At 34.9% G+C, this 27,679-nt stretch overlaps 1 long non-coding RNA gene across 1 annotated transcript; it reads right to left on the reverse strand.

Moving 5' to 3' along the window:
- Positions 1-492: 492 nt before the first annotated feature.
- On the reverse strand, positions 493-17,624 carry LOC139044991 (uncharacterized). The gene is made up of 3 exons (XR_011502481.1): positions 17,513-17,624; positions 4,287-4,367; positions 493-3,962 (listed from the first exon to the last, which is right to left on the reverse strand). It is a non-coding gene; the product is annotated as an uncharacterized lncRNA (long non-coding RNA).
- Positions 17,625-27,679: the final 10,055 nt, after the last annotated feature.

Raw genomic sequence — 27,679 nt, forward strand, 5'->3', positions numbered from 1 at the left:
CAACTTCTTATTCATACACACTATTTCTTGAAAATACTCTATGCTTGTACATACTGTAGTACATCATTCTTTTTAAATACTGCACAAGATCCCACAGTAAGGAATACTACAATGAGTATAGTTAGTCATTCTCTTAAAGAAGAAATTTAGGATGTTTCAAGGACTTCCTTTACAGTAAGAATCAGAGAATTTTCCTTCTTGAAACTCTCTGAAAAAGCCCCTTATTAGTGAGCTAAGCATTAACAGTTCCTTTACCAGTTGGACCCTTAGGCTCTCCAATTATGTCTCAAGGCTTTAATAACCTGGCAGACAGAAGGAAATCAGCCTCACACTTATTCCAAAAATTCTTTAAGGATCAGGTACTTTATGTTGCTTTATACATTTGAGGAAAATCAACTTGTAAACCAAGATTTTTTAGGAGTTGGGAATGAGTAACATAACCTTAACCAGGATTTTTACTAAGGAAAAGAAAAGTTCTCATAGTACATATTAGGGTCAAAGTGATAACTCAAAATATGAATATATTCAAAGAAATGTGAAAAAAATAGCAATCATACAGTCATACTTTCTGATAATTAGTGAATCACAGGGAAATAACAGTTTGTCTTTTATTGAACATCCTCTTCTTGACTTAAATAACTCAATACATGGAAATTCACTAGAGACTCAGGTATTCAGATAAACAGAAATGTTTGGTTTTAAGTGTAGATACAGAAGGCACACATCCAAAGAGAAAAACTAAGTTAAATATTGCCCAAGGTACATTACTGGAAGGGTATCAGGAAATAGCTCTGGGTCTGCTTTGCAGGGATTATTTTTTACAGCTTAGAATGTTGAGTGACACAAATCTGAGACCATGGTTATCTCTGCTACGGTCATGGTCCTGGGCCAGACTGCACCACACAGAAAGGACGAAATGAGGAAGAAACCAATAGATAAAGCAAAGCATTCACTAAACGTGCTGTTTCAAAAGACAGATGAAACCAGAGTGACACAAGTTCTATCCTCAGAAAATAGCACCAAGCCTAAAATTGGGGCGGGATTTGGGTAGGTTAAAATGTAGCAGAGTATTCTTAAGAATTTCTAATTCCTAGCCGAATCCATGGCTCAAGATAGTGATTTAGAAACATAGAATCCTTCAACCAATTGGATAAAATGAAACATAGAGAATGAAATGTAATTAAATAGAGGTAAAAAAAAGAGAGAGAGAGAGAGAGAGAGAGAAGGAGAGATTATCTTGGAGGAAAAGACAAAGCCCTGGAGAAATTACAGGCCAAATAGCTTGACTTTTTTCTCCTTAAGTATGGTGGACAACCAACAACTTAAGAACACTTTAAATCACAAGGGCATCTCAAATATGCTTGCCTCAGTGTATCAGTTGTGCTAAATGAGCAACATTATTTGGCACACATTGGGAAAAAAATAACCATAGCTATCTCAGGCAATCCTGTGACAGCATCACAACTCATACATCTGATATAGTATAATACGGTTGACACAACATTATAGGTAACAAGCCTGGTTTGTGCTAGATAAAAAGAACAATGGCAATGACATTGTTTGAACACTTATTATGTGTTAGCAATATACTAGGCATTGTGCACAGATTTACTCATTCAATCATCACAACCACCACATGAGGAAGTGTTATCAACCCCATCTTTTTAGATGAGAAAATTGTAGCATAGACAGAAAAACAAGAGAGAAGACAAGGAGTAGAAAGAAAGCCAGAGAGCCAGAGAAAAGGTGGTCTTATGTTCAAAGATCCAAATGCTGAAATACTTTTTTCGGCTGTTCTTTCAAGGCTGATACATTCTAAGATGGTTGTCCCACTTCCAAACTGATCATAAAATACATCAACACATGAAATTTAATTTAGTTCTAGGGAGATTCCTATTTAAAAACTCACTTATTAAAAAGCAAGCCAACTATTGATTTCTGGAAATAACTACTAGAAATTAAATATCCAGATCTCAGAAGGAGTAACCAATGATTGAGATCAATCTTTGTCAAAACATATTCACGAGGATCACTGTGCTTTGTCAAAATTCCATGCTGCCTTTCACTGATAAGCAGTTAGCTGAGCGCTTCACATTTCTCTGATAATATTTCAGCTCAATTTAAAGGAAGAAGGATCTAAACCAAAGGTCTAAGAGTTTCTTAAAATGATGGCCTGTTGTAATCTGATATTTAGGTTATATGTACAACTGGACTGTTCTGAAATTAAGGCAATAAGGTACTGCTTTATATTTAGAAGAAGAAAAAGTCTACTTGAAATATTTCCCAGGATTCCTCCCTGACAATCATTTCCTTCTCTTTTCTTTTTCTTTCCTATTTTTTGTGAATAAAAGATATAGTTGTACTTTCCATAAAAGGTCAATTTAAGCGAATGACATATGCTTCACCTACATATGTTTTTCTTCCTTTTTGTGAATAATGCCAATATTAGTAAATAGCATAAATTCTAAGTAGATTTTTGTCAGCAAATTATTCTAAATACAGTATTAGTTAAGATACATTCCTCTATGTCTCTGTGCAATGTGAAGAAATCTTGAAGTATAGATCATCATAAGCCATTTTAAAAAACCAAAACTTGTGACTGCGAAAATGGGCAATTATGATTGAAACATTAGGAGAATCAGCTATTCCAGTGTGGCGTAAAAATACCTCTCTTGTTTAGGGCTGTTCCTCACACTGACTCCAATAGCTCTGTCATTAGCTTTGCCTGCTCATTTTTAAAATTTGCTGTAAGAGCATTCGTACTCATGGACTTGTTCAATCATCAAGGCACCTATATTATTGTCCAATCATGAAGGTACTTAAATTATTTTAATTTCCTGCATATTTTTTCTTTACAACCAAAATAATTACAGACAAAAAAAATAGGATGGCATTATTACGCTTGCTTGAGTAAACATTGCCCAATTATTTTCTATTTGCCCTATACACTTCACTTCTTCTTTTTTTTCTTTTATTCTCCAGGCAAGAAAATAAAAAGTATTTTATAAGTAAGATAAATAGAATCGGGAGCTTTTTTCCCCACTATGAGTATCATGTTAATTGAAACTAAGCCCTCCATATTTCTTGTATACTGTCCAGTTAGTCATCATTAATGTAGGTTCCTATTTTCTTGTTAGATGTGACCCTGGTTGTGAACTGCCCTCCAAATACGTTTCATGATCCTATTCTGCAATGTAGAATAAGTTGGGATCGAAGATTTTTCCCCATTCTGAGCTCCCCTTTTGATTTCATATGTTATAGTAATCAAAAAAAAATACTTTTAATTTGAGCGAAAAATCTCAGAGAGTGATTTGGTTTTTTTCCGATACCTCATAAAGTGTTCTGACAGGCAGTAAATACTAGCATAGTCACAAAATAACAGTTCCCTTGACTCATATTCAGTCACAAGGGTGCATTTTTCATTTACCCACTCTGTTACATAGTACACATATTGGAAACTCATTTTTGTTTAATGTGATGTAAACTGGTCTCACTAGGAAGTGAGTATCTTCATTCAGACAGCTCTGCAATCTTGTTTGTCTGCCTAGACAAGCTAATCTGATTGTAATCATGTTACTTATCTTTTAATTTCTTTTGAAGCCGATGCACATCAGAAGTGGTGTTCAGCTGGGAATCACATAGGTAGAATTGATTTTTGTAACATTTAAATGTTTCAAGGCTTAGGCGTGTCTTTTTAGACACCCAATTGTAAACCACCCTGCGTGGGAGTCCAACAGAGAAACCATGGGGTAAACTCAACGGTGAAATATAACGAGGCTGTAATAATGCAAACACAATCATAACCAAAGTCCCAGTGATTCTGATCCTCATCGATTTTTTTTTTCAGAGCGATTTGGCCATAGATAATTGTTAACAAACGTACATATTTGATTATAGAACTAGAGAAGCTATTGTTGTTCGAACAATGCCTGGCCACTTTCTTCCTCTTGAATCGAATTCACCTACAATATCAAAAACAAATATTAGGGAAAACAATAATAGTATCTTTTATTTTTAAACTGGATTCATGAGAGATACTGATAAGAGCAGCAATTAATAGCCAAGCAATTTTAAATGAGGAACACAAATTGCAAACTTTACTCTGATAGCCGCTAGTTGAGCAGAATAACTACAAACCATAAGAAATGATAATGAATTTATTTAATTAGTGATCTTGTACAAACTACTTGATCTGAGAAAGATCCAAGAAAGCTTCAGTTTCAGGATACTGAAACAGATAATCCCCAAAGTCCCTTCTTTAGGACTTGAATGCTCAGAGTATTTACCATGGTGAGGGCGACCCATGAGGAGAGGTCCAGGTAGGAGATAATGGGAGAACGGCCAGCCATGCAATTAGAAAGCGGGATCTGGTGGTAGAAAAGACAACAGATGGCTGATTTAGGGAGGGTAATCAATTACCCAATTGCATTTCATGGTTTGTAGTAACTAAAAGTTGGAAATAATTAAGTGCTCATCATTAGAGGACTAGATGAATAGAATGTGGAATATTAATGGAACAATTATCAAAAATATTTTTAGTGAGACAGAGAAAGACATGCATACTCATATGTACACATACATACACAGAAAACATGGGAGAGAGAGAGAGACTTTTAAGGACAAAATAAAAAGTGAAAAAAGTAAATCACATTATCATCACATTTTTTTAATCTCACTATCCCAACTCAAGTTATTACAAATAAACATACACATACGTAAAAGAATAAACACAGACTAGAACTATGTACACTGACTGACATGATGGTATGTGTTTCTGGAAACATGGGCGGGGATTGTTTTAAACAAGATAGGATTATAAATATTGTTATATTATTCTTTTTGCTTTTATGTATTTGTATATGTATTTAGTCAATGAAAAAAGAATAGAAAGAAAACACAATGGAGTCTTTGATATCAAGAGAACTTGATATTTTTGTATAGAAAGTTCTGGAGAGTTATGGTAAAGGGTGAACTGATGCATGTGTGTTACTGAGGAAATCAAGTACAAGAGGAAATGTCATCAGTCTCACTTACTATAGGTGATTGCATTATTTAGGACTCTTGGTGGCAAACACCAGAAACCCATGTTAAAGTAATTAAAGGAGGAGGCCGTTAGACCGAGGTGTCTCTGGTGCCTTGACGTCCTACTTAAGCAAAGCAGAAGCTAAGCCAGAGTCAATGCACTTAAACTTGAGAAAGTGAAGCTTAAGAACAACCAATCCCAAACAGCCGGCTAGGCTTATCCCAAGTAAGACAACCACTTAACCTATAGCCAATCAAATAATTTCTTTGTTTTGCTTCCGAGTCTTCTCTACAAAAACCTTGCTCCTTTCTCCTGTCGGTGGAGTGTTCCTAACCACTCTCAGTTTGGTGATGCCTGATTCAAATTGACAGATGCACAAATAAACTTTTGAAAATTTGAATGTGCCGCAGTTTATCTTTTAGCACCCCTTAATGCCAACGTCAAAACGTGGAAAGGGGCCAGCCTGATGGTGCAGCAGTTAAGTGCACACGTTCCGCTTTGGCGGCCCGGGTTCACCGGTTTGGATCTCGGGTGTGGACATGGCACCTCTTGGCAAGCCATGCTGTGGTAGGCATCCCACATATAAAATGGAGAAAGATGGGCACAGATGTGAGCTCAGGGCCAGTCTTCCTCAGCAAAAAATTGGAGGATTGGCAGCAGATGTTAGCTCAGGGCTAATCTTCCTCAAAAAAAAAGTGGAAAGTATCTTAAAAATACAAGCACATTTTACAGGTAGACTCAGAATAGGGCTAGGTCATAAAAAGAAACTTAAAACACAGATATCGCCAGAGCTCACAACTTTGCCCATCCTTTCTGTCTCTCTTGTTTTTCTCCATCTCCCCACATATCAGGCATCTCCCCCTAAATGTCAACACAGTGGGAAACACGGCAAATGCCAGATTATATCTTTACATGCCAGATATCTCTTGGTCCCAGTTCCAGGTTCCTTGTGAGCAAAGTGGGTCTTTTATCCACTTCCAGTTTGGTTAAATTGCATCTCAAATAAGAAAATATGAAGAGAGGAGGAGTTACTTGTAAAAGAAAAAAGAAAGAAAATGTTCCTCTCCTTGTAGACATATATTGAAGGACAGAGGAGCAATTTAAAAGGAGGGGAATCTGAGTGGACGTTAATATATCACATTGAATGAATGTATACAATACCCACCTTATTTCCACTTCTAAATAGGCATATAGGTCCTTGAAACCTGTTCTGTTATTATATCTTCAAGATTCAGTATAAAATTTTAAAATAGAATTTATAGCACAGTTGTTAATATCTGTTCTTGATAGTCTATTATTAGTTGACTATTATATTCATATAACATTCATGAAACTATTCTATAAACATAAGAAATGTTGCTAGTCATGAAATTTTAGTTCATTTCAGGAAGGTGTATCTTAGCCTATTAAAACAGAGAGAATTGTATTTAGCATAGTGAGGGCCTGATTTTGAGTATCTCACATGATATATATATTTTTTATTTATAATTTATAATTGGGTTAATTCAATAATCGAAGATAAGTAGCAGCAAACTCAGTCATTTGGAGACTTTTTATCATTCTACTTAGAAATATTCTTTTACTGACTAACAAAGTTTTGTGCTTGGCTGAGATGAAGGGTCATTTAAAATATGTTAACCATATCTCTTAGGCGCTTCAAAATTTGTGTAACACATAGATACTTATTAAATTCCATGTACATTACCTTTTACTTTGAGACATTTTGATTAACATAAATTAAATAGTCTTCAGTGGAAACAAATATACAAACAAAAAAGGTAATAGTTCACCAAAAAAGTGAAAGCGCAGTACACTACAATGAGTTTGCAATTAAAGTTTCATACTTTACATTTTTGAACATACATGTATGTTTAGAAATACATCACCCAGTATCACTTTTGTTTCCCTGAGCATTCTCAAGGATCATAGACATGAAGATAAAAAATCACCAAACTCACTTAGCGATCCCAATTTATTATTTGCTATTTTTGTACTTCTTTTTCTTTGTTAGGTTTACTTTTTGCTACTGAAGCTATGATTTATCCTATTCCTGGAATTTTATCCTGCTTAACCTCACAAAGCATTTCCAAGATGCCAGAATTACAAATATACTTATAATTTTCCTAGTCAGAAGGAAGAATAAATGGAAGAAAGTCTGTATTGCTAGATTATTGTATACATAGGCATATTTAAAGATATGCATAGAAATATGGATATAGACGGTGAAATGGATGTGCCAAAAGGAGACGAGAACGAGAACAGGTAGAGAGAATACTTGGAAAGATAATGCTAAGAATTTACTAAATTTAATGAAAATATTTTGACGTATGCATGTTCTATCCAAAATGGTCTTAAATGTAATATAATACATTTGTGTCGCCTTGAAATGCTATGCCTGTGATAATTTGTTACAGTAGTGATCAGGAACTACTACCCCCATGTTCCAAGAAAATGTAGTAAATGTTAAGACGTTGGGACATTAATTGTACTGTCTTCATTTTATTTTGTCTTGCCCAATCAAATCCTAACTAATGTTAAAATGCCAAGCTGAAATAAACTACTTCCAAGGAGTCTTTTTAGTCTCTCACTTTCAAAGTGTTCTCATCCTCTGCTCTCAAGATGAAGAGAAGACTTTGAATTACAATTAACCATAGAATGTATTGTGCTATTAAGATTGGTATTTATAATTATTATTTAACTTTTAATGTGTGTGTTCTCCTTACTGTAGTTAAAATATCAGTTGCTTGAGAAGAGATTAGGAATCTGGCGTTCTTATCATTAGCTCCACCTCTGTCTCCATTGGACCCAGCTAGTGTTCATTCAATAAATACTTGTTGATTGGATTGGTTGTAATTTCACTTTTTCTTTGTTGTTTTTTTCCACTGAGGTGTAATTTACATAAAAGAAAATGAACAGGTTTTAAGCGTTCATTTGAATGAGTTGTTAAATTTATACAGCAATGACCACCATGCAAAACAACCTACAAAACATTTCCATTATCCCAAAGTTTCCTCGTACCCCTTGTAGCCGATTCCTGTTCTTTGAGAGCAATCACTTCCTGACTTCTTTCATACAATAAAATGTTTATTACTAGGAGTGTCTCATCATATGATTATAACAAATTGTTTATCCATTTTCTGGTTCTGAGTTAGGGGACATATTTCTTTAACTTTATCAGAGATTCATAACATTATCAGAAGTAGTGCTCCAAAGTATTTGTACCATTTTACACACCAAACAGCAATATATGAGAGTTCCAATTGCTTTACATCCTTGCCTGTATTTCCTATTGTCAGACTTTTAAATTTTAGCTATCTTAATAAAAATGAAATGAAATCTCATTGTTACTTTAATTTACATTTTACTTATGATTAACAATGTTGAGTATGTTTTCAAGATATTCTGTTTAAAAAAACTTACTTTACATACAAATAGACAGCTTAAAAGCAAAAGAATGGGAAAAGATAAACCATGCAAATAGTAAACATAGAAAAACTAGTATGAATATATTAATAGCAGATGAAGTAGACTTCCAGACAAAATATTATCAGATGATGAAGACAGACATTTCATAATAATAAGTTGGAAATTCATCAAGAAGACATAACAATCTAATGGTACAAATACCTAAAAATAATTTCAAAATGTAGAAAGAAAAAATAACAGAACTAAAGAGCAAAAAAGTTAAATCCACAATCATAGTTGGAAATATAACACCCTTCACAGGAACTGATATTTTAAAAGTAGAAAAAAATTAATATGACACAGGAGATGGAAATGTTTTGTATGTTGTTTTGCATGGTGGCCATTGCTGAATAAAATTTAACAACTCATTCAAATGAATACTTAAAGCTTGTGCATTTTCCTTTATGTAAATGACACCTCAATGGAAAAAAGTAAGAACAAAGAAAAAGTGAAATTACAACCAATCCAATCAACAAATATTTATTGAATGAACACTAGCTGGGTCCAATGGAGACAGGGGGGAGTTAATGTTAAGAACACTAGATTCCTGATCTCTTCTCAAGCAACTGATATTTTAAGTACAGTGATAGAGAACACACATTACAAGTTAAATAATAATTATAAATACCAGTCTAAGTAGTAAAACAGTATATTCATGGTTGATTGTAATTCAAAGTCTTCTCTTCATCTTGAGAGCAAAGGATGAGAACACTTTGAGAGATTAAAAAGACTTCTTGGAAGTGATTTATTTGAGCTTCGCATTTCAATATTAGTTAAGATTTGATTGGGCAAGACAAAATAAAATGAAGACAGTACAGTTAATGTCACAACCTCTTAATGTTTACTACATTTTTTTGGAACATGGATGTAGTAGTTTCTGATCACTACTGTAACAAATTATCACAGGCATAGTGTCTCAAAGTGACACAAATGTGTTACAACATAGTTATGGAGGTCAGATGTCCATAATGGATTTCACTGGGCTAAAATCAGTCTTGGAGGCCTACATTCTTTCTGGAAGCTCTAGGAGAGAATTGTTTCCTTGCCTTTTCCAGCTTCTCGAAGTTGCCTGTATTCCTTGCCTCTTGGTTCCTTCCTTCATCTTAAAAACCAGCAGCACTGCATCTTCAGTCTCTCTCTGACCTTTAATATCCTGCTTCTCTTCACTTGTAAGGATTTGTGATTACATTGGATCTATCTGGATAACCTTCTCAAGATCCTTAACCTAATCACATATGCAAGTCCCTTTTGCCATGTAAAGATAACATATTTACAGGTTTTGGGGGTTAGGAAGTGAAATCCTTTGGAAAGGGAGGGAATTGTTCTGCCTATCTCAGTTCACCCTCTGGCCCCCAAAGATTCGTGTCTGTCCCATATGCAAAATACACTGGGAACTCCATTCCAAGGTTCCTCAAAGTTTCAACCCATTATGACATCAACTCAAAGTCCAAAATCTTATCAGCTCAAAATTTCTAAATCTTACCATCTTCATCATGTGAATTAGGTATGAGTGAGGCTCTGAGTATACTCACAATTCCGTTCCTTCTGTGAACCTGTGAAACTCAAGAAACAAGTTACCTGTTCCAAAAATACAGTGATGGTACAGGCGTATGATAAAAGTTATAAACATTCCCATGCAAAAGGTGAGAAAACAAAAGGAAAAAAGAAGTCACCAGTACCAAACAATTTCAAAATCCAGCTGAGAACACCCCATTTTGTTTCAGAAGTTTGGGAATAATCCTCTGTCATTCTGGAGCTCCACCTTTACCCGGGTAATATTATTACCTGTTTTCTATCTATAAAATGTTGGGGGTCTAATATCTGCCAAGTCCCTTTTGCCATGAAAGGCAACATATTCACAAATTGCAAGGATTAGGATGTAAGTATTTTTGGGCGACCATTTTTTCTACCTACTATGATTAGCTTTAAAAAGTTCACATAATTCTAGTTAGCAGAATTTCCTTATTTGATTATAAGTAGTGTAAACATACTAACTGCTGAATTATAAACCTGAGAGGTGCTTAAACAAAAAAAAAAAAAAAAAGAAGAAGAAGCATTTTCCCTTCATTACAACAGGGAAAATCATTTTTTCACTCCGGGAGTAGTTATCCCATTGATCACAACAGTGACTTTGGACACCAAGATTTTCTTGATGCTAGAATGATGTTCCACGTCCTACAAAATCCTAAAAAGATCACTCCTTCAAGTCTTTCAAAATGCAAAGTTGATTAGGTGAGTGCATTAGTTATTTATTGCTGTACTATGAATTACTTCAAAATTTAAATAAAAATAAACATTTATTGTCTCATGGTTTCTGTGAATTAGGAATTTGGGAAAAGTTTACTTGACTGGTTCTCACATGGGGTGTCTCATCAATTTACAGTCAAGATGTTGGGGGCTGCAGTCATCTGCAAGCTTGACCAGGCCTGGCCTGCACGTTGATTCTGCCTCTTGGTTGGAAGCTTGGGTTTCTTGACACAAGCATATCTCAATAAAGCTGCTTGACATGGTGGCTGGCTTCCCCCTAACTGAGCAATCCAAAAGAGCAAGGTAGTGGTAATAATTTCTTCAGCCTTGTCCACATTCTATTGGTCACACGAATGAATCCTGATACAGTTCGTGAAGAGACTACACCAGGAAGGAATGTCAGGAGATGAGTTTATTCGGGGCCATTTGGAAGATGGCTACCACAGTAAGCAATATAGAACTTACGGAAAAATGTACTAGACAGAAACTCAGTTGTAAAACAAATTCCCACAGGCAGTGAGGGGAAAACCTCCATGATCAATAAAGCATTTGAAATCAGTGTTAAAAAAATACTTTGATTCCCTCTTCTAAAATTATCCTTATGTTTGCCTTGGGGAAGAAGCCTGAGAATAAGTGTGCAGAAGACTTCATGAAAAATAGGATATTGTTGATATATAAAGCACATAAGTTAAAATAGATCTAAACTAAGGAAACAGTTGCTCCATAGCTAGTACCTGAGACCCTGATACAGTATTTATCAATTGTGCGTTTACAGAATTAATCTTGCAAAAGGTGGCACAGCTTCTAAAGAGTCATTTCAACACATTTTCCAAAAATGCATTGTTTGCATGGGAATTTAACCAGTGTTTAAAAAATCCCTGTGGCTCTCAATTTATCATTATGCAATCATAATTGAAAGGAAAAGTAAGAGGTCACCTAACCTTTTCTCTAAGCAAAACTATTAGGATAGTATCCAAAATAAATGAATAATTCTTTGGATTTCTATTCCAAATCTTGCCTTTTGCTGGTGGTAGCAGTGACCTATGGTGATACCCCCAGGCTAATGTTGTTCCTGTATTGTAACAGTATATATATTCAGCTTTTTTGGAAACATTAAGTAAAAGCAGGTGATGCATGGGATTGAGGACCAGAGCACGGTTGATTAAATAAAAACTCTTTTGCTTTGCTTTATCTAAAGGTTTATGATCTGATTTTGTTCCTTTTCAGAAAAAATAAAAATAATAAAGGGCAACTGTTGACATTAGTCAGAAGGTACAAACCTCATAATCTCAGGGATACTCATTCAACAAATATGTCTGCAGTACTTGCCTTTCCTAATATGGTGCAGAACACTACAGAGGAAATGTACAAAATAATACAATATCCTTAACCTCAGGGAGCTCAACGTGAAGGGTCTTGATGCCTATTGGAGTTTGGAGATGTCAGTTAGTTACACCCTTGCTCTCTACATTTTCCATGGCAGATCCTGGGCAAAAAGGAGTCAGAAGAGAATGAAAATATCAATTTTATTTATAACCACCCAAATGCACATGCCTCAGTAAAAGTGGACAAGAGGACAGCACTGGGATGTATAACCAAAGTGAGGGGACACCGCCAACTACTCTGTCAGCTTTCCCCCCTTCCCTCCCCTTCCCTTCTCCAATAATTCACCAATGATTCCCTCCGTTTGCCCATATTTAGGCTAAATCTGACAAAACAGATGCTTATCCAATACAACAGAAAGGACTGTTTATCCTTAGGGATTAATATGCATTTTATCTCCCTGTCTGAATGTCTCAAGATAAACTCAGTGCTACACAGCAGCTTCTCCCACTGTGACAGGCTCTTAGTTGCCCTAAATAATCCTGGAATTCATCAGTTATCTGACACCTACAGTCTCTTTCATTAACATATCTCAGCCCCTGAGTCCTGTTAGTGGTGCATGTTGTGCGATTTTGCAGTCACTGAAATTTACAGCCAAACTCTCAAACAAATGAGTAGGAAGATTTCAGAGAGAGCCCAACACCTCATTCAGCATGACTTCATTAATTTATATCTAGTTAGAGAGAAAAAGACAACAAATTATAGCACAAGAGCTCCAGAGAAACCTTTAGAGTGTGTATTTAAAAAGTTGCTTTGAAACATAGGAAATACGAAATGGGAATGAATTAAACTGATACCATTTCATCTCACTAATGAGCAAATATTTAAACAACTTTATTTGCCATCTGGATGGCTGCCAATATGAAAGCTCCTTCAACAAAGAGTTGCTATCCCATGGCTTATTAAAGTAGTATTTTTTTAATACCTGTTCTCTTGCAGGTTTCTGGTGAAAAATGTAAGTACTTAAAATAAGAAGGTCAGAGGTCAAGCAACCTTAAAATATTTTAGGTTACCTAATGGACATATGAATTAACTAGATTAACTTTATAATAACTGAAGCCCATGTTACTATGTAAGAGGAAGCTGACAGGAAAAAGGAAGCTGAAATATTCTAATGACTTTAAGAACGTTATTACACAATAACACAGTTTCTAACGGTGCAGAGAACTAAAAGATCCTGGTAATAACATAAATAGCAAGATTCTCTTTGCTTCTGATTTCATCACTGCTAACTGTTAACTGAAACACAGGATTTATGGTAAACACACACACACCTGCATACACACACGTACACAAGCGAAAACACACAATAGAGTTTATCATTTTGGGAATTTGGTCTTTCATTCTGTAGTTTGTGATCAATGCCTTTGGAAAGCATAGGTGACATGTATACATAGCACTTCTAAAAAGTAATAATAAAAAATATCAAAGGTTAAGAAATAAGCATTAAAATGAAGTCAAGCTTTTGATCCCAGTGGTTGAACCATTTTTGGTCCACTGTAGTAGTCGCTATAAAGAGCAGACCCATCACAGCTGCCCTGTTAGCGCTGGCTAAATATTATTGCTCTGCTATTTCAACAGCAAACTGCAGGCCTTTGGAGCCAGCAGGCTCTCCTCAAGGACTTGCTGATGTGTAGCAAAAATATTTTAGTGTGAAAAAACTACTCCCTAGTGCACTTGTTTGCAAACTGCTGAATTTCTAGATAACTCTATGTTCAAGAACTATTTTTGATAGTACAGCTCTGGTGCTGAAATGCGTCTAAAGAAACAACACTTTTTTTTTTTCTTTCTTTCTTTTTTTTCTTTTTCACTCACAGCATGACAAACCTGGTAGAAACATAAAGCCGCTTGGGTAGCAATTTTTGATTTTGTACAATAATTTGTTGGGTTGAACCCAGACCTCCCTCTTTTAAGCCTACAAAATAGTAAAAAGCAGTCGAGTGAAATGCAAATTAATATGAAACTCAAATACTCTACTTAACAGCTTTCAATTAGTAGACTCAATTGCCAAAAGAATGTAAAGCAAAGCTTTAACATTGCTGTTAAGTATGCTTTTCTTGCCAGAAACACTTTTTCCATTACCTAGAAACTGTAAAGAATTGTTTTATTTCATCCAGAAATTTCTGAGTAAATTAATTACTGTTTATTTCTGTTTTATCTTCATCTGCTTTCCGTTAACAAAATCTAGCAACTAAGCAAATACTTTCTTTTTTTTTAAGATTTTATTTTTTTCCTTTTTCTCCCCTAAGCTCCCCGGTACATAGCTGTATATTCTTAGTTGTGGGTCCTTCTAGTTGTGGCATGTGGGATGCCGCCTCCGTGTGGCTCAATGAGCAGTACCATGTCCGCGCCCAGGATTCGAACCAACGAAACACTGGGCCGCCTGCAGCAGAGCGCACAGACTTAACAGCTCAGCCACGGGGCCAGCCCCCTAAGCAAATACTTTTTTAATGTGTCTGTTGAGATGTACACTAAATTGAAGTCCATTTGATTTCCATGGTAAAGTCTAGTTAAAAGAAGACTAACTTTATATTTTGATTGTTGTAATTTACATAGATTAAATGAACTTTTAGTCTTGTGTTCTCTGCTACCAGAAACATGCTTTCATATATCTAATTATATGAATTTATTGTAATAAACTTCTAACACAACAAAGTTTAAATATGTTTATGAAAGTGAAATTAACATTATAGGTAATTGAGAATGTTATATAATCTTGTGCTTACGTTATAGCCATGCCTTAGAGAAACTTTTACGATTCATGAATAGGGTGACATATTCCGTATTATCCTGCAGTATTGAAAAGACAAACATAACATTCTGCTTCCTTTGTGGAATTTAATGTCTAGTAAGGGAATATATATTTAAACAAATAATTACAAAAAATAACAAGTATTAGTGTTTTTCGTAAAATCAATATATTTTGTTCTGTCATCAGGCACTTAAGACCATCCATAACGTGACTTTTTTTATTTCTCTGGAAAACAGGCCCAAATAAGTTGGAGTCTGGTGAATGAGCTTTTGTTACTATAGTTTTCTATCACATTAAGTGTAGCATTAATTGCCCATTGATCACTATTTCCAGCACCCCCTACTGTCTTATAGAAGGCCGGAATGTCTCTTTGGTCACTAAAGTCATTTAAGTTTAAGACCCTGAAGTAGTAGTCCTTTAGTAAATCACATAAACCCTCAGTGTTGACTGTCTAAACTAAACTCCATTGGATTTCCAGCCCACATATTCAATTACAATTGGATAACTGAGAAATCTCCACTTTACTTTTCAATATGAGAACACATGCCATCCTTTACACGCTAAAGTGACATTACTGACCTACCATCTGCCTTGAGAATTTTTCCTAGTGGTGAGAATAGATTTTCACTGATCCATATACACCTGGTCCCTTTTGTGACAAAGAACATGCATTTTGGAGACAGCTGGCCAAATTTAGGAGCATGCTGTGTGGTTGTGGACCAGGGCACAGTTAACAGGCCCACATGGGGACTGAAACTTGGCCTCATTAGTAATATACTGTAATCAATTGAACTCAATAGTCACTAACAGCTTTATTGAAAACCAACAATATGCTCACCCATTCACTGTGAATATCCTCTTTCTTAAGTGTGTCAGACCAAAGATTCTCTATGACAAATATTAAATTTGCTCTTTTGTTCTCTCTCATTTTCGGTGAAAGTCTCACTGCTTACATTTTCCTCTATTTTTCTCCAATATTTTTGTCCTTCAGCTTGCTTTATGATGCCCATGTTTTTCTGAGTCCCTCCCTATTCCAACCACTCAAGTGTTTTAACCTGAAATACATGGTAATGTCACTCAACCTCAAAAAATGGATCTTAATATAAATCACTCAGTGAGAGCTAATGGAGAGAGGTAGACTTTGAAATGGAACTTCTCTTACCAAAGAATATTAGCACAATTATTTCACTAAATTAATTTGATCTTTCAGATATCATGAGAGTGGGATGGTTGTGGTGAGAACTTAGCAATGATTTTCTACAGTCAAATAATCATTTTCAGTTTTAGACTCATGGACATTTAGAGCTGGAAAAATTCTTAGAGTCTATCTATCTCACTGAAATCCAAAGAGACTAAATAAGTTTTCAATATTACAAAAGCTGGATAATGACAGAATTGGGTTTTACATCAGTTAAGGTATAAGCTAAGCTGCTGTGACAAAGAGACCCAAATAGAGTTGAATTTATATTTCTGTTATTAACAGGACTATGAAAACAATGGATATTATTGGGCAAGTAGCCAAGTAGCAGCCTCTGCTGCAGAAGAATTCTAATGTCTACATTGCAAAGTTAGAAGTCTTTATAGAACAATAGCTTTGCAATTTGAATAACGTATTCTAGTCATTAAAACTATTATATTATTAAAATTTCATATATGAATACCATCTCTCTGGCCACCTTAGATGGCCTTTCCTCGTATCTTTTTCTACTTTTTGTGTAAGAAAATGTTAAAAATTTAATGTATACGTAGTATACATAGTATACTAAAGATATAGTAACTATTCAAAAGCCCAGTGTTTGAACTTAACTAAGAAAATTAAATAGAGGTAAAGACTCATTGACATGAGTCTTAAGCCTTTACTGAATCAAATTGCAGTATTATGACATTTGAACCCATGTAAAGGTTTTTCTATATTTATTTCAAAATTAACTTATACCATTGAATAGTATTCAAAAGAAGTTTATATGTCTCACTGGAAAGTTCTAGTGCCTAGAATACCCAACATAATTTAGTTGCTCAAATAAATGTTTGAACAAATGGTTGATAAACAAATGAATGAATGAGGGAATCAACATTTCCCCAAGAACAATTTTAATTATTTCATAACTATAGTGATCTGTACAGATTAAATATTTAAAAACTGCTTGTTGAATTAAATTCATAAGTTCCCCAGGAGATGGTTACCTATTGCATTTTGTCTCTTAGATCATTAAAAACAATTTTCATCCTCTCTGACTTTGCATTAAGAATTTGGTAATCAGAATATGTGTGAATCCACATAAGGACCAAAGCTTGGCTGGTCTCTTTTGCCCAGCTATTTAAATGCCCTCAATTTTCATATCAAAACATTAGAGAGTGAGTGAGATAAATGTCCTTTTACACATGTCAATAAAATATCCTAAGACACTTGCTAGCTCTACACACAGTTGACTCCAGGAGCTTTTTGTCTTCTGGCTCATGACTTGTATGACATAACATAATACATTTGCTATATTTCCCCAAGTCTCCCAAAGCCATGTCCTTCCTTTTGCGTTTTTTTTTTCCTTGAGCTTCCTGTCATCTGTCTCCCTGGCTTATGAAAACATATCCCAAAGACTTCCCAATAATATGGTGTGGGAGTTCTTCAAGAGGTATTTACTTACTTTCTTAGATTTTGAGTGGGAGTTGAAAAGCAAAAGGCTGCTGGAGACAGTGGGATGTACTGTACTGTCGGGCTGACTATAATGTCTGGTACTGTCTCCCTGTTTCCTTTTCTCTTTGAAAAGCTCTGGCCTGGAGCCACAACCCATTCTTTTGTCTCATGCCTCCAGCCAGGCCTCAGACCAGCTGACTAGCTGGCACCACACCCTTAGGAACAAGGAATTTTCCCCTTCATAGGGTTGAGCTGTCACTGTCAGGGTATTTCATGCAGTGGACTAGCTTCTCTGCTTCCCAGAAATACAATCTACTTTTAGAAGAACTGTATTTATTGTTTTCAAACTGTTGACAACTTTCAGACATTATAGGCAGAGATTTCAAAATTCAGAAATGATCTTTGAAAACACATACCATGTAATCTAGTGGGAGCACTAAGAATACATTAAAATAGATAGCAGATGATTTTATTGTAAAATTTCTAAATCTAATAACTTACTTCCTGTCTTTTACAAACTCAATTTTAAGAGCATTTCCAAGGTCTGGTTATAATAAGGTACCTCTTCATTAACGTTTGTTTCTACTTAGCTCTAAGTTAGTGACATCAGTACTTCCCTGTTTGTTGAGCTTATATTTCAAAGCAAATCTAGAATTCTAGAGTTATTTGGCTTTTTATTTTGTTAATTGGCTGCAAATTACAAGCATCTCAGTGAAGAATAAACTACAGAGTGATAACATTTCTATGTATCTATCTTTTCCTTGACGTATATTGAAAGCATACAAATGGAAATTGGTTTTATTAAAAATGCATGTATAATTGCATGAACATTCTTTCATATAAACCAATTTCTCATGGCTTTATGAAATTTCTACACAAAATTTCTCTGAAGCCAAATTACCCAAAATAGAACCAATCAAATTTCATAAATTAAAGTACATACATGTTCACAAACTTGCAAAATTAGTGAGCCATTCTTCTGAAACTTAAAAAAAAAGAAAGCAAAGAAAAAAAAAGGCACAGGATACCAGTTGGGAAAAGAGAAGACTTTACTGGAAGACAGATAACTGCCTTTGACCATTTGAAGAGCTGTTCTGTGGAGGAGTCCTATTTTAAAGGGCCGAAGAGTAGACTTAAGAGTATTAGATAAAAATCACAGGACATTGACTACATTTTATTACAGGGGCTTTTGATAAAAGTTATCGAGCAGGTAATCAGCTGCCTTTTGAGGTTGTGAGGATGCCATCAGGGCCAGTAGCCTGAGACTTACCCAGAGAATGCCATCCCGTTGAGGGTTATGCTGAACAAGGCCAGTCATATGCCGAAAAAACCAGTGGCCACATAAGAAGTTTGATTTGACATTCCTTCCAAAAGTACATCTGTTTATTAAATTATTTTCTCATCTGGCCTGAAATCTTTCTCTTTAGTAATCTCTTTAAGAAAAAAAACCTCAAATATCAGGGCACTGTGTCCCAGAAGCCCTTGTTAAAATTAACATAAGAAACCTAGGCATGCCCTTTTAGGCCCATCCTATTATCATATTAGAATGTGCTAGATTAGAGGAAGATGGGCATGGATGTTAGCTCAGGGCCAGTCTTCCTCAGCAAAAAAGAGGAGGATTGGTGGCAGATGTTAGCTCAGGGCTAATCTTCCTCAAAAAAAAAAAAAGAATGTACTAGATTTATCAGAACAACTTACTGACATAGGTCAAGATGATTTTCAGTGGGGATACTGTTGACTACAGCAACAGCAAGCACTGGGACGTAAGAAAGTAAAACACACAGACAAGAATACAGCCCTAAGACAGACATTACCAGAAAGGGTGGAAAATTAGTGCAAAGGAAAAACAAACCATTCCCATTTGCCTGTTTTGCCCAGGGCATTAAGAGTCCTTGTGCATTTACTCCCATGTGAACTTGCTCATTTATCAAACGTATGTTGAGCCTTGTTATGTGCCAGATACTTTTCCAGGCTCTGAGAAAAGTGCAAGGAACACAACAGGCAAAAGTGCTTTGCCACCTGTGTGGCGTTTATCGTCTACGAGGGGACAGCTAAGAAGATAATCTAAGGCCAAACAATGACAGGTTATCCAGAGAATCCAAATAAAACGTATCTCATCAAATTCTTAACAAAAGTTAAGAGATGAAGGTTAAAATTATGCAAATATTTGAAGTGTCCATTTTGCTTTATTAAGAAATGGTCCTAGGAAGACAGATGAACAATTCTCAATATTATTGAGAGAATATCGATTGATCCTAGAAAAAAATATCTGGAATAGCACTCCTCAACTTTCGTTTTGTGGCAAATCTCTTTTATGTTTATATTTCTGTACTTTTTTGAATAGGCTATTTATTTAAAAAGTTAATAAATTAAAAAAATACATAAAGTAAAAAGTATCCCTACCAGGTCTGTCCCATATCTACCCACTTCCTCGCCAGCTCCCTTAAAAGGACAGTAACCATTATTATTACCCTTCCATGTGTTTAAGAAGACAAATGTGAGTATGCTAGTCTATGTTTTTATTCAAAAGATAGAGTAACATTTATACTATTCTGTAGTTTGTTTTTTTCACTTAATATAACTTAGCAATCCTTCTATATTAGTACATAGAAAGCTTCTTCATTCATTTTCTATACCGATATAATACTCCATTCATTCTGTGAATGAACTACAATTTATTTAAATAGTCCTATTTTGATGGACATCTGTTTTATTTCTCATCATTTGTTATGACAGATAATGTTGAGTAAATAACCTTTTCCTGTATCTTTCCCATAGTGCAAGGGTATTTGTAGAATGTATTCCTACAAGTAGAATTGTTTGATTAAAACGGATATATATTTTCAGCTTTGATTAACTTTGCTAACATAACTTCCACAGACTGCACCAATTTACCCTCCTACATTCATTGGATAGACATTACCCCCTAGTTTCACAGAATATGTTGATATACTTTTGAATTTCTGCCAATATAAAAGGTAAAAATGGGATCTTGAAGTGATTTAGTTTGGATTTTTGCATGGGCAAAGCTGTTTTCAGTAGTCTTTCTTCTGGAAACACAGTTTGGCTAGATATAAAGTCTTGGTTCACAACTTTTCTCCTTAAGTATCGAGGATGTTGCTTCCTTGTCTCCATTGGCTGCATTTTGCAATAGAGAAATAAGGCTAGACCTAACTTTCTCCTTTGAAAAGCTTCTGTCTTTAAGTTCCTCCATTTTATTATGATACATATTGATGTTGACCACTGCAGGTCAACTTTTTCCTCACACATGACCTAACAATATAGTTTTTATATCTTAACAATGTTTATTTTGTTTTATTTTATTTTTTTGAAATGAATTGTGAGTTTCATCTTCAAATATACTTTCATGCTTTAAATACACTTATAATGAAATAGTATTTTTTCTGGTTTTCTTCTCTGGGTACCACACAAGTGCTTATGGTGGACCCCCTTTGTAAATCTTCTTTGATTACTGTTTTTTCTTTTCTCTCTTTATTTCTGCTTTCTCACTTCTATTCTTTTTACCCGTATTGTAATCGTCCCTCATATTCCCAAATCCTTCTGCAATTTATTTTTATAGTGATGTTGTTTATTTTGCCTCTTTCATTTTGATTTTACTTTTGTTTCAGCTCATTCTGCTGTCTAGCATCGCTTTCCTGAGGCTTTGCATCTCTGCTGCTTGATTTTCCTTCAAAGATGTGATTGCTTCATTCTTTCCTTTAAAATTCTTGGTGAAATGTTAGTTTATAATTTTCATCTGCTTTCTCAAAACAACAAATTTTGGGTGCAATTCTTTTGTCTTTTAAAAATTCTGCATCTTTTTTCTAACATCTTACATCTTTGTTTTGACACTGTGCTTGCTACTTCTCTTATTACTCTTCATGGAACGAGCTGTCTTTTCCTTGACTAGCCCTTTTCAGAAGAATTCCATGGAGTGTATGGAAAGCAGGATGCCAGGGCCACCTTCCAGCCTTCCCAAAACAAAGCTAAGCTTCTTTCCTCTGGTTTGTGAAGGAAACATCTTGCAAAATGCAAATTTATTAAACTGTGTAGCTCTGCACTCGCTTTTCCTATTATTTTGTGCCAGGAAAGCATTTCCTGGTGACCCTCTTCACCCCAAATTTCACCACTACTATTGTCTACAAAAGATGCAGTATTTTCACTTCATGATGATGCCCTCACCTTCAGGAAGTGTGTTTTGCCGGACTTTTCTGAGATCTGCCACCACTTGGCCCTTTCTCCACTCTACATTTTTTTTAACTTCATTTTGCTTCCTCCAGTTCAGTTTTGCCCTATTTTAGATGTTTTTAGTAGTCTTATTCTTATTTTAAAGTCTGTGAATTATATCTTTATTCTAGTTTTGCTTAAAATGGAATTTTTTCTTTTGATTTCCTGCAAGGAATGGGGATAGATGATAATTTACACAGCTGTGCTCTTTCTGGAAGTCTCTGTACTGTTATTTTCATTTAAAAAAGAAATAGTTAACTATGTAAGATTGGGATGGGAAAGAAGTGGATTTTGTCCATTGGATCCCAATTCTTCAAATGGTAGTGGGCACTAATCCAGATACCAGACCTTATTCTTTTTTCAACTTTTGTTATAACCAAGTATAGAGAAACATTGTTCTTGAGGAATTAAATGCTTATTTGACACAGACAGTAAATGAAAAACCTTTGGTTTTTCTCAACTATTTTTTTTGTTTGGCTGTACAAAATAGACAGATGGTATGAAAGCCACGTGTTAACAAGTTTAACTGTTGATACTTTTCACTTGATTGCAGTGTAGTTTGAAAACTCACACAATTTGAGGTTAAATTTTCAACAAGACTCCACCATCCCTTCTTTTATCTGTTTCAGTAATTGTGCCTGCAATCAACCAATTGCTTGCTCAAGAGGTTAATTAGCTGCACCTGCATTTTTGCACCTGCAATTTTGGTGACCTTTGAAATTAATATGCGTGCCTTTATTCACAATTCTAACTTGCTAGGCTAACCAAACATTATTTTTTGCCTTAACTATTCAAAGATGTTTTAGTGTTTCCAGGCTGAATTTGGAGGCAAGCAATAGATGAGCTGACAATTATCTAATCAAAATTGAGTTCTTTTTATTGTAAAATGAACAAATGATGACATTCTGCAAAAGAACAGTCCTTGCAAATAAACAAAACATACTTAGGGATATTTCAAAGTGTTAAATACACTTATTATATGAACAGAAATGCTATTTCAAAAAAAACAATAGCATACCTCCTGAATCTTATAAATTATGCCTATTTTTATCTTTACATGTGTCACGGAAGGTTCAAAGGATGTATTAAAAAAACGTTCTTTACACAGCCTGAATGGTCATCTCCATAAGAGAGATTAATAATAGGGACTCCTGGACCCTTGGGATTTTTATCTTTTGCCAAGTGATGTCTAAGTTCAGGTTCTAATAATCTGAAATGAAGTCAAACAGACAAACCACTTAACCTGAGATGAAAATTAATGGTTGGAAATGAAATAACTCCCTAAATATTTAATTCCTTATAGTTATGACAGTCAGTGGTCAGGATCAAAGGTAATCTTTTGACACACTATTGCTCAGCAGGGTCTTTCTTGACTAAACTATTTGATCTGATTTTAGGAAATATTTATAAGAAAGTAAATTTTAAAAGATAATGATTTAAATGGCAACCTAGTTTGTTCTCAGAATACTTGAATCTTATGATCTCTCTTCTATCTCAAATATTTTTTTTAAAAAAGCATTATTTAGCAGATACTAAAACCCACCAGCAGAAACCTGAGAAAAATTTTAGCTTGTTGAGACCTTGAGAACTTTAGAAGTAATAAACCAACCCAACTAACCAAATGTGTTGTCAACTGTAAGGCCGGACAGATTTGCTTGTACACTTCCTGTGTCTGTTACTCTCATTTATGAAGATGAATTTACAAAGGACAGAGGGGAAGATAGATTTATTACATGTTGCTCTATTTTCCTTCCTGTTTCAGGATTTGCCAGGTCTACGGTCCTTGACTAAGAATTGTGTTTACTGAATTATACTTAGGTGGTTTGCTATCGTTCAGATTGAAGGAGCTCATAAGAAATTGCCCCTGAGAAATGTGAAAATGTGTTTGCTGTAAAGACATTAGTGAAACCATGATTCACTGGGTTATACATTGTTCTTTTTGTCAGAACTCTAGAGAAAACGCCTCTGGATTTTTCCAGAGTAGTTGGGTTTCCTGAGAGTCAGGAGTTCGTTTCTGTCTTATGGATACTACGAATGTCTTGACTTGATCGATTTTCCTCTTTCTGTTGATTTCCAAGAACCTTAAAGCCAACATCATGAGCAAACTTTATGAAGAGATGAGCATGTTTGACATGCATTTCATGTGTTCGCCATCTTATTGCCTGCATGCATTTTCTCTTTTCTCTTCATTTTCCTTATTTAATTATGAGATATGGAAGGATATGATAGTTACCTCAAAAAACCAGATATGGGGGCCAGCCCTGCAGCCTGGTGGTTAAGTTTGGTGTGCTCTGCTTCAGTGGCCCAGGTTCAGTTCCCGGGGTCAGACCTACGCCACTTGTTGGCGGCTACGTTGTGCCAGCAACCCACATATAAAATAGAGGAAGATTGGCACAGATGTTAGCTCAGCAACAATCTTCCTAAGAAAAAAACAAAAAACAAACAACAAATGAGATATGTATTTAAAACTGAATACTCCAGGGGCCAGAACTGTGAACAAGCGTATGACATTAAGCAGTGAAACAGAGAAAAAAATCAGAGAAATGATAGATCGTAGATAGTATTTAGAAAACATTTGTCATTTGCTTAACATTATGCAAAAAAAGTTACATATTGAATTTCTTTTAAGACTTGCAACCACCCTACTAACTAAGTTATATTATTATCCCCATTTTACACGTAAGAAAACTGAGCCCTGGAGAGATTTAGTAACTTACAGTTATACAGCTAACAATTAAAGCAAGAACTGACTCAGGTCTTACCATAATTAAAAAGTCTATAGTTCCAACAACCATATTGTAGTGCCTCCCAGTAAATCTATTAGCACAGCAGTGTATCTTCCTGTGCAGATCACATTTGCAGTTTTGTCTAGCATGTATTTGTGTATTCATCTACGCCCAAAATTCTATTCTCCCACTAATGCTTCAGAAATTTTAGAACTAAATTCAAGTGTTATAATTTGAGCATTCATGTACTTCAAAATTTTACTATTGTACATATCAGCCAAACTGTTTTTAGCAACCATTTTCATTTCTGCTCCTCAATTAATGTTAATCACAGTGATTATGCTAATCTAGGTTGTATACAGTATACAAGAAATAACAAGGAGAACCATTTTAGGCTAAACAGCCAAAACAAGATCTACAGTAGACACAAATACTTGAATTGTAAATAATTTGAATCAGGTCATATGCTGAATAAACAGCAAACATTTAAATACCGAAGAGCAGGCAGAATTTTCTACACAGAATGCTACACCATAGTATTTATCTCTTGATATTTATGCTTTCACATTATTTCTGCCCTTTATGTACTTTCACATTATTCTGAAATGATATGTCAGTCTAAAAAAATGATAATAGTTTTGTCTAAATAAACATTCAAGTTGTTTTCTTCCAAAATACTGTCTGACTCTCCATTATGTAATGCAACACAGTATGGTAGTGAAAACCACACACATAACATTTGGGGAGCTAAAATGCAGAAGGATTAAGGATCATGAGGGACGATTACAGTGTAGATAAAAAAATAGACATGAGAAAGCTGATACAAAGAGAGAAAAGATAAAACAATAATTAATTACCAAAGATGCACAAAATAGATCCAACAAACATAAGCACGTGTGTGGTACCCAGAGAAGAAAACCAGAAAAAGCAGTATTTCATTATAAGTGTATTTAAATTATAAAACTATCTTGGAAGATGATACTCACAATACATTTCAAGAAAAACTACGTTGTTTCCAGCTCTTGGTAGCAAAAGGCAAAAGGCAGCTGTGAAAAAAATTGGAGCCTGAGGAAAATGTGCTCCTCTATATACACTTAACAAAATATCCTCCCATGTTTAGAACCAATTGGAAAAAGTTAATGAAAGTTCTACACCCAAAACCTGTGGCTATATATTACTGCCTATATTACCCAATCTGCTCCCACACCATTGTCAACCCTCATAAACCCACCCGGTGGGGATATAACATCTGCCCAGCCCAGGAACTTCAGGCTGACTAGAAAGAAGTGTTTCCCTGCAAAATAAGGCAATGTGACAAAACAAAGAAATGCCTATTTTTATTCAGAATTTTGATATGTTGTACATCATGGACTTTTTGCATTAATGTCGATTTGCTTAATAATTTGCTTTAAAATATTATTTATCTCAATTACTAAATGTTTTGCGTCCCTTAAACTCTGTGCCTAAAGTAAATGCCCCATTCATTTCAACTAATCCCAATTGTTTCAATGAACTGGAACTCTATGAATCTAGTCTAATTTTGCATGCCAACATTCATAGAACATTCCAGGCATTCTTTACGTTGACACTTGAGGACACATTGCGGTGTGTCTTTTGGAGAGATGCAGAAAAAGAAATCATAATAAGCAATTACCTGAACTAAAGGTTTTCTTAAAAAATGGAACAGGACTAAGAAGGGGAAGATAACTGCCCTGTTTTCATGAGCTTAGAAACAGCATGCAAGTGAAGGTATAAAGCTTTCACCCTTCCTCTTTCATAAGAAATTGACGGGTTTTTTTAAGGAGATTTGAATACTAGAGAGTGAAAATTTAAGCAAATGTATTAGAATTATCACATTCAAATTATGTGGTCTTCTTCAAAGTGGTCATCATATTTATATACTAATTCCAATGAATTTCTGGTCAGCATTTTGAAATTTATTCCTGTGACTTGCTCTCAGAGCTAGATTATGAGCTACAGGAGTGAAGCAGTCTTGTTAATTTAGAGGCGCGACACATTTTGTCTTAAAATAATTTTGCCAAGTTAACTGCCTAACACTTACATGAGATGAATTTAGGCTATTACTAAAAACCAAGTCTACTCACTAAGAATGACCATATGCCAAGACTAATTGAATTTGAATGATCTGAGCAAGCTTCAAAGGATATTTCAAAAGAAGAAATTAGAAAATATCTAAAAATATCTGAATTTTGAAATAAGACAGCAGGTGCTAGCTTTTAAGAAATGAGTTCACACTTGTCTGTAATGCCCAACAGGCTTGCCAAAAACTAAGATGAATTATTTTATCATGATACTTTTACCTTATTTGCATCTAATGTCCTCCAACAGTCTATAGATTGGTAGTTATGCTGGTTTTCTACAGTCAGATCACACAGTAAAAAAGAAACAAAAGACATATACATAGTCACATATAGTCAATAATGCCCTTGAAAGTTCCCAGACATTCCCTTCTCATTAAGTTCAAACGAGCACGCGTTGAAGATCCATCTTCCATCACCAGAATAAATGGCGCTTTCTTCAAGTTGAGCACTAGGTGAAGTAGTTGGATTGTATTTAGGAGCCACACTGTCAAAAATGCAAATCTCTAAATACTAGAAACCCCCTCAAAATGGTGATCACTTCACTCTGTGGGATGTATGTGGAAACCGAGGCCAAGTAATAGAAATTGACTTTATAATCTAGGTTTTTGTGGTAATTGTGGGACATTTGTTTATTGAGTGGAATGCTTAATAAAATATCCTACACTATTTAAGAGGATATTTTTCTCTATCTCTTGTGTGTTTAATTTATAATTTAATTTTTATAGGTAAAATGCAATTATGATGCAACTTCACTGTGTTTAATGGAAGACTGACGTCTTTTTTAGAGGTACCAGATAATTATACTAGAATTTATTACTTTTCTATGAAGACAAATGCCTATTTTGTTTGTGAACTAGGTCTTCTAGATGACCCTAAGTGGAGAAAGATAAGGTTAAACTAGCATTAGTCATTAGTGTGTTAAAAAACGTGTATTAAAACCTTGGTCTACTCGCAAATTTGACAACCTAGATAAAATGGATTGATTCCTTGAAAGACACAATTTGCAGAAGAAATATAGACAATTGAAATGACTATATCTATTAAACAAATCAAATCAATAATTAATAGTCTACTGAAACAGAAAGAACGAGGCACAGATGAGTTCACTGGTGAATACTACTA

This window comes from Equus asinus, chromosome 3, assembly GCF_041296235.1.
Source record: "Equus asinus isolate D_3611 breed Donkey chromosome 3, EquAss-T2T_v2, whole genome shotgun sequence".
NCBI lineage: Eukaryota > Metazoa > Chordata > Mammalia > Perissodactyla > Equidae > Equus > Equus asinus.